The sequence below is a fragment of the Nymphaea colorata genome, chromosome 2 (genome assembly GCF_008831285.2).
Source record: "Nymphaea colorata isolate Beijing-Zhang1983 chromosome 2, ASM883128v2, whole genome shotgun sequence".
Lineage (NCBI taxonomy): Eukaryota > Viridiplantae > Streptophyta > Magnoliopsida > Nymphaeales > Nymphaeaceae > Nymphaea > Nymphaea colorata.
In genome coordinates this window covers 36,024,485-36,033,048 of record NC_045139.1, presented here as the reverse complement: position 1 = coordinate 36,033,048, position 8,564 = coordinate 36,024,485, and positions in this window count along the sequence as shown.

The window sequence follows — 8,564 nt, the reverse complement described above, 5'->3', positions numbered from 1 at the left end:
GTACAAAAAAAAGTGTTAAAAACATGTTAAAAACGCATTTTTTTTGTTAAAAACTTAAAAAAAACGTTTTTTAAAAGTTTTAAACGGCCATTTATTTTATCATTTTAACTAGGTCCTGATGCAGTTCAATATATTCAAAACAAATCTGTGCTTTAGAATATGAATATCCAAATCTGGTATTAAACAGAAATGCACACTTAATCTCCATCCCCCTTTTTTTTTTCTCTCCCTAACTTGGGACACTCTTATTTTGGTTATTTTGCGGTAGAGTGTCACTTTTGTTTTATACCCGAAAAGGATGTGAACAGGTTTGGATTTGGTTCGGCTGGACTTGGATTTCCATTCACATCTGGATTTAGAGTGGGTCGCATTTCCTAATTTGGATCCTCAGATCTTCCTCTTAAATTCAATAATCAAACATTATATTCCTTGGAACAAAAGCATGCTGTTTTTGGATCGACGTTATCAACCGCGCTCTTTAGGGTCGAGTTCATATTGGACTCAGGCTTCCTACGTCCAACCTAATTAAATCTGGCCTAATCAAGTTTTTGAATGCATATTTAAATTTTTGAAACCAAACTTAAGAGTTCAATGTCTAAGCTTTTTCACATAGGGCTGCACAATGAACCGAGCCAACTCGGTCTCGACTCTAACTTGCTCGAAAAAACTCGGCTCGTGCTCGACTCGTTTACAAACGAGTCGAGTTCGAGCTTACAAATATACTCGAAACGATAAACGAGTTGAGTTCGAGTTTCAGGAACTCGACTCGTTTATACTCGCATCAGTACTCTATATAATATTGCCAACATTGGTTCATTGAATCATTGGTTTTAACTTTAGGGTAAAAACAAATTTTCACAACTTACAACAGAAGTTAATGCTTACATGAGTTAAACGAGTTACACGAGCTAAACTAGTTAATGCTTACACGATTTAATGCTTAAACGAGTTAAATGGGTTAAACGAGTCGAGTTCGAACTCGATTTTCTATAGTAGAGTCAAGCTCGATCTTGCTATAAGGAGCTCGACTCGGCTCGTGTGCAGCCCTACCCACACAGACCCGCATAACATATTAGTCTTCCACATAATTTAGTTTATTACATATTGGGGCCTCTCGAATTATATATATATATATATATATATATATATATATATATTCACTAATACAATTCTCTCTCTCTCTCTCTCTCTCTATATATATATATATATATATGCACACCGAATTGCTCAAATCAAACCTAGTGGGGAGTATTATTGAGAGCACAAGTGCCATGTTGGTGCACTTTTCATCTTCTTGATGCTTCGGAATGAGCAGGCAAAACCTCCCTTGGTTAAGCATATTCTTGTCGTCCTCCAATATTCCGAGTGGACTGGACAATGGATGATCCCTAAACTTTGTCCCATGCCTGCAACGAGAGAAACGTTGTGGAGGGTGGGGTGCACAGACTCTGTCTGCAAGCTTGAGGTCGACCCATGGCCGTCGACGCCATTATTGAGTCCCACATGCTATGTTACTGGCAACAGCTACCTTCTGGATCAATATTCCCACTTTTATATCCAGAAAAACTGGGATAATCTCTGATATGATATGCAAATCGACTAATTGAGGATGGAATTTCTTTAGCATACAAAAGGAAAGTCTTTTATTTAGTTTCAGATTCAATTCAGTCGTTACTCTGTGGGCCTGGCTCGAGCTTGGGTCACACCCGGGCCATGCATGTCGAGGCCGGGTTTGGCCAGTTTGAGCTTAGTACTCCAAACCGGTTCCAATAAGCTGACGATCGTATTAACTCCGAACCAACTTCTACTTACCACTCGACGGCCATGGCTGCCACCCTTCTCCGCATCCCCTTAGAGTATCAGGTCTGCTTTTGGTGTCTTTTGGAGTATTAGAAGTTGACACAGACAATTCAAAACACAAACTAGTCGTCTGCCAGCTTAAAATAATTCATTATAGACGTTATAACGACCAAAGAACTTTTGTATGTTGCTCATTATTAGTGTAACTGTACTTCACATGCTTCTTGCACCTTGAAACATACGGAGTAGTTGTGTTCTGGATATTTTTGCATTAATTTATAGTATTCTCTTAGGCTTGCCTGGCCGAGTATTTTGTCTATTTTGTCTTTGATAGGTCTGGTTTGTGGTAATTTCACCGGTTGTGCCAGAGTCTCCAGCAACTTTATATATTTCTTCCATGGTGCCTTCTTTTGTTTTCTGGGATTGCGAGTAAATATAATGATACCATTTGTTTTGATTTTCTTCAAAGCTTCCTCAATGGTATCTACGCAAGTATTCGTGTGGGTTATCTTTATATCAACATTTTAATACTGATCTGTAACTTCTTTCTGAACCATTTGATTCTATTATCCAAACAAAATCTTTGCTTTCGTCTGGAAATTCTAATTTAGATAGGCTTCTACATATGTGTTTTTTTTTTGTATACATTATTTATCTGTTTTATTTCAATAGTAATCTTTATCTTTTTTTAAGTTTGGCTTGTAATGATTTGCAGTGATCAGCAAGGTTATGAATATATTCTCTTACTTAATTTACTAAGCCTGTGTAGTTTCATCAAACATTGCAATCTTCTACATTATTCGTGTACATGATGCAGTACAGCCAAAGAACTTGATGTAAAATAATTCATTAGATTTTTTTTTTTCAAAAGTCCAAGTACATTTATATGGTTGAGTTCACTGGATGGCATCTTGTATATTAATTTTTAAAATGTCATGATAGGAGAAATCAACTGCTATTTGTTTTTACAATGCCTTTTACTTTTAACTTTCTACCTTTTTTTTATTTTAAGAATGACATTTTTGCTTTCAAATGCTTTGAATATGGAAAAATGATTATTATTTAACTGAGCGAATAAGATTTTATAAAACTTAAAATAGTTTACATACATGTTTGCAGATTCATTATAAAAAAAAAAATCAAATCATAAAATTCGGCAAAAATCATCCCGGCAATCTGGGGATCCGTGCACTGAAAAACAGCCGGAAACGTGTTCCAAAAGCGACCTGCCCTTTGTTTGTAGCATTTAGGAATCGGAATAAAGATCCAAAGCATGGTCCGTGAGTCGTTTTTTATTCCGCGTTTCACCGGAAAAGGAGTGGTCAGTGTCTGTGGGCGTCGCCATTAATGGCGAAGCACTTCATATATCACGGCATCCCTTTCAATGCAGATGATGAATATCTCATCTTTATTTCTCCGTCAACTTATTTATTCATAAACTTTATAAAAGAGCCTCACCTTTTTGAGTTCCTTTCACACAAACATCCTTTGATAACAACTGTTAACAACTTAACGGTGTGATTAAAATCGGGCCCTACTAGACCCACATTCGCTTTCTATCCATATTTTCTGAAATTTTAGCTTTAAAATCAAGTTAAAATTGAAAATTTTGAAAATAAGGTTACAAAAAGATGCATGTTACTAAGGCTGGGCACCAGGCCGGGTAGCCGGTGGGTACCCGGTAACTAGCTCGACTTGGGCCTGAGTTCAGGCCCGAAAAAAAAAAAAACACGGCTGACTCGGTTATTAATAGAGTGAATAGATTAGCCATTTCTTGAAATCTCTCTTATTATTCAAAATCGTGGTGCAATAAGCACGGTCTCCTTTTGAGTCATAAGTGGAGCACTGTCTCTTTTTTGAGTCCTAAGTGGATGGAGATCTGACATAAGAGGAATACAAGCAGGTTTGGATTCAGTGCAGGTTTAGAGCTTCATAGAATTTCACTCCTTTGGATTTTAGGTAAAAAGTTCTCATTAAATTTGCAGTCAGATTTGGGTTTAGATAGAAATGGTTCAAAGAGGATCCAAAGTAGTGACAGACCTAGAAATTTTGGTCAGAGAGCCACAAATATAAAAAAAAATTAATAATTGAAGGGGGCAACTCACATGCATGCATATTTGGCATGATTAAACAGACTTGGATCCAATCTTTGAAAAATTACAATAAAAAAACAAGAAAAAATCTTTGAAAAATGATCCCCAAAAGAAGATGACATTTTGTTCAATGTCACTTAATAACAAACAAAAAAAAGCATAGAGCGGTGTAAATGCTCGAGGGTGCACCGAGTTCGGCCCCGCCCCTCCACGTGCCCAGCAGTAAGGGCTGTGTCATGTAGGGGGCCGGGGCCGGGGCCCGGCCGAATTACTTGATGTGCCTTCAAGCATTCAATCCCTCCCACAAATTAAATGGTTTTCCCTACATATCTCCTGGCAGTGAGGGTGCATGTCATGTAGGGGGGCCAAATTACTTGACGTGCACTTGAGTATTCAATCCCTCCCAAAAATTGAATGGGCTTTCCCTACATAAATTTTTTGATTTCGCCTTTAGATGTGTCACATTAATCTGCGGCATGTATTATGTTTTACGGCCCACTCATATCTTTTTTAGGCCCCACGCTTACTTTTTTTCTAAAGCGGGTTGCTTAGATAGCTAGGTGACTTTGAAAAGTTATATATATATATATATATATATATATATATATATAATATATATATATATATATATATATATATATATATATATATATATATATATATATATATATATATATATATATATATATATATATATATATATATATATATTATATATATATATATATCACTAGATCCTACTCTAAAGTCTCTCTCTCTTCCTCTTTTATATATATATAAACCATTTTTAAAATAGGACTGGCTATGTAGAGGGAGAGATGGACAGGCAAAAGGTTGGAGTTTTTGGGTGTTTTTTCTTATTAATTTTTGTAATTGGATGAAACTAGGTTCTGTATATTACACTAGATGTTATCTCAATAATCAAAATATGGGCATTTATATCCAAAATATCAACATTCTATACTTATCTTATAATCTCTTTCTTTTCTTTTAGGTGAGCAAGAGGCCATCTACCCAAAAAAAAACTGAAGTCACCCTCCCTTTTTCCATACCTTCTAGATCTTGGGTTGTGTTGCAGTGGGTGTGGCCAGGGGTGGAGCCAGGGGGGCATGGGTCTTGGCTTCATATAAATTTTAGAAAATTTCACTTATTTTATATAAAAAATTTGAAAAATGATGTTTTGACCCCACGAAAAAATTTAGAAACTTTAATTTGGCTCTCCCTCATGAAAAATTTCTGACTCCGCCCTTGATTGTGGCGCCAATGCAGCATCAATTTGATGCTACAACTCACATTATAAGGCCTAAGGAGCTAATGTTCATGGGAACCAAAACATATACATACCTTACTATTGCATTTTGGCCCGACCCGCTACGCTATATCCCTAGAAATTAGTTCTCTTTTTTTTTTTTTTCCTAGAAGAGAGTCCTACTGGGGCAGTTAAAAAAATTTAATTGAGGGGCACTGTAGGTTTAAATTTCAAACTCTAAGGGGCACTCACATATAAAAAAACTAAAAATTGATGAAGTTTATATGTGTAAATAAAGTAAATGTTGTGGGCTGGTGTGGGCAATTGCCCACACCAGCCACATTGTAGCTCCGCCTCTGTCATACAGAAGACTGGCAGTCAGTAACATGTTGGACAAAAGGCCATAAAACCTACCAGTCATATGCAGATGCCTTTTTATGAAGGAAAATGTGGAGCCAACAAATTAGCAATTAGGCTTCCTCTCTCAAGTTCCCCTTTTGAGTGGGCATGTGACCACATGTGGCCCCACCCCACCTCCCTCATTCATTGACCTGAAACTTCACCAAATAGAGCTTTCACTCAAGCCAGGCTTGCCACCCTCCTTTATGAATGACAATGATGGTACCCATCAAAGGCCACACACACAAAGACTTTAGCGTTTACCCCCACACCCAACAAAGTTGTTTGCTTTTTACTCAACTTTTGTTAGCTTGTGATTCCAGTGTTGTGCTCAAGCAAGGTGGAGCCACATCTTGGTCAGTGTGGGCAGTTGCCCGCACCAGCCTCAAAACGTTTATTTATTTTCATATAGATATTCAAATATTTGTTTATTTAAGTAATGCAATGTTGTAACACCCTCGAAATTTAATCTCGTATTCAAGATTGTGATGGATCTTCAAGGGCTTATAAATGAAGTTACTAAAATAGATGGTTGTTATGGTTCTTAGTCTTGTTGGGGTTGAAGCTGAAACTATTAGAGGGCGGGTTGAAATCTACCGAACTAGATGCTCGAGCCCAAGAGTGAGCCGGGTTATTACAAATGTTGTTTAAATTGTGAAAACTTTTAGGTCATGCTTTGGTTACTTTGTAATCACTCATTGCACATGCCAAAGCTATCCGTAGACGAGTTGAAGTTGGAGCATAGGGGCTTGGCATAGCTCAAAGTGCAAATATTTGGAGCGGCCTCTAATTGTTGAGGATCTCAAATCCATGGATCTGGATTAGTCTACTATCCCCCTCCCTCAGACGTAGATTCGGACTCTTTCATATATATTATGAATATGAAATCCACATTACTGAAATCCCTTGTTTGTTTGAATTGTGGATCATGAGTGGCATGGACTTCAGATCAATTTCGACCACTAGCGTAGTCAGAAATTTTGACTGGTGTGGGCATTAATTCAACAAGTTTTATGCTTTTTGGGGCACCTATATATATAAACACTAAAATATATCAAATAGCTAATGTAAAAACAAATAAACTTTGTGAAGCTGGTGGGGGCAGTTGCCCACATCAGTCACCATGTGGCTCCGCCACTGATTTCGACTTTTGAGATTTGAGGTTATCAAACAAGATTTAAATGGCTTCTTCAACTAAAATCCTAAAGAAGTTGAAGCAATACTCTCATAACTTGGTGGCGTTGGTAGTCGAACAATCTCTATTTTTAGTGTTAGGGGCATTAACCTTTTGTACTGCAAAAGAGGGTCACTGATATGCAAGTTGAAGCAGCAGCATTCAAAACACCAAAACTAGGCCCTATACCTTAAAGGAAAAAAAGGGTTGGGTGGGAGTTTCGGCTTTCTATCCGGCCGCTAGCTCTTCCTGCTCACCCTAAACTCTATAATTACCACTTGAGATATTAATCTTTATATACCATCAAGAGTGTTGTCTTCCTATACAAACTCATAAAAGACTACCACTAAGAAAATATTTCATCAACTTACCCTAAAATGATTTTGACTTATCTTATACATTGACACCTTTATAACAAGGTGGTTGGCCAACAAGGACTAATCATAATGAGCATATTAAATATATCAAAACAAACAGAGCATCTCTGGAAGCCGACGCTTTGTTTGCCTTTGCCTCTTTTGTTTTTTTCTTTTTCACTTTCATGGCTTTTATTGCTTTTGTGGCTGTCAAGATCAAAAAGACATGGCTAATATTGACCAACATTTAATTAGAGAAATTGCACCAAATATTGTTAATACCGGTTGAAAATGATACAGGTTTATAATTTTATTTATTTTTATTTTAAAAATTAATTTATAATATTTAAAATTGTTTTTACATGTCAAAATTGAAAAAATAAAAGCGATACACAATCCTATATATGAACCGATACGGATATTTAAAGTTGGCTCAAGATCCGAAGTCTTTTGAAATTGGACCAGACAGCTATAAAAGCGTATAAGCTACGAAAGTGGACCACATCCTGGCGAATCGGATTCCTTCTCAAAATTGACCAGCTATGGATTCATTGTATCGGCCGATTCAATTAAATAGGTTGTGAATCAACAATCGAGCTCGACTCGTTAAAGCTCCGTTCGTGAATAAGTTCGAGTACAGTCATTTGCTTAACGATTGGAGCTCGAGTTCATGAGTCGCCTCGTTCAAATAAGCGAGTTGAGTTCGAGCTCAACACGTAACTGCTAAGTCGAGCTCAAGCTTTAATCGAGTTTGTCGAGCCTTAATCAAGTCAATATATTCAAACGAGTTTACGAATTTGTTGAGCCTTAATCGAGTTGAGCTCGAGTTCAACACGTAACGATAAATATCAATTCTATTCAAACAAATTTGTCGAGTTTTAATTGAGTCGAGCTCAAACTCAATACGTAACAATGAATATCAATTTAATTCAAACAAGTTGGTCGAACCTTAATCGAGTCGAGCTCGAACTCAACACGTAACTCCCGAGTTGAGCTCGAGTTACTTCCATCGATCTATTTTCGAGCTCGACCCAAGTTGAGCTCGAGGTTTCATTAGTCAAGCCGAGCTTGAGCTGACTAGACTCGGCTCTTGTTCACCCCTAATTGTGACCAAGAGGAAATATTTAGTGTTAGTGGGTGCAAAAACCGAGTTTTGTAAAAATCAAGGAGATGTTTGGATAACACCCTCTTCTAACTCGGTTTTATGAATTTATGAAAACTAAGTTCTTTAACGAGTTTCAAAAACTTGGTTTATTTGTCGCGGTGCTGAAAACCTGATTTTTTATGAATAATCTAAGGTGGTTCGAGTTTTTCACTCCATTTTCTAAAACCAAGTTTTGCTAAAATTGGGTTTTCCTCAAACCCGATTTTGGCGACGCCTAAACACTCCAAAAACCTGGTTTCAGGGTGCCATCCAAACATCCCAAGTTTTTTTTATGAGTTTTTAAAATTAGTTTATGTGCATTTATATATCATAAAAAACCTTATGTTAT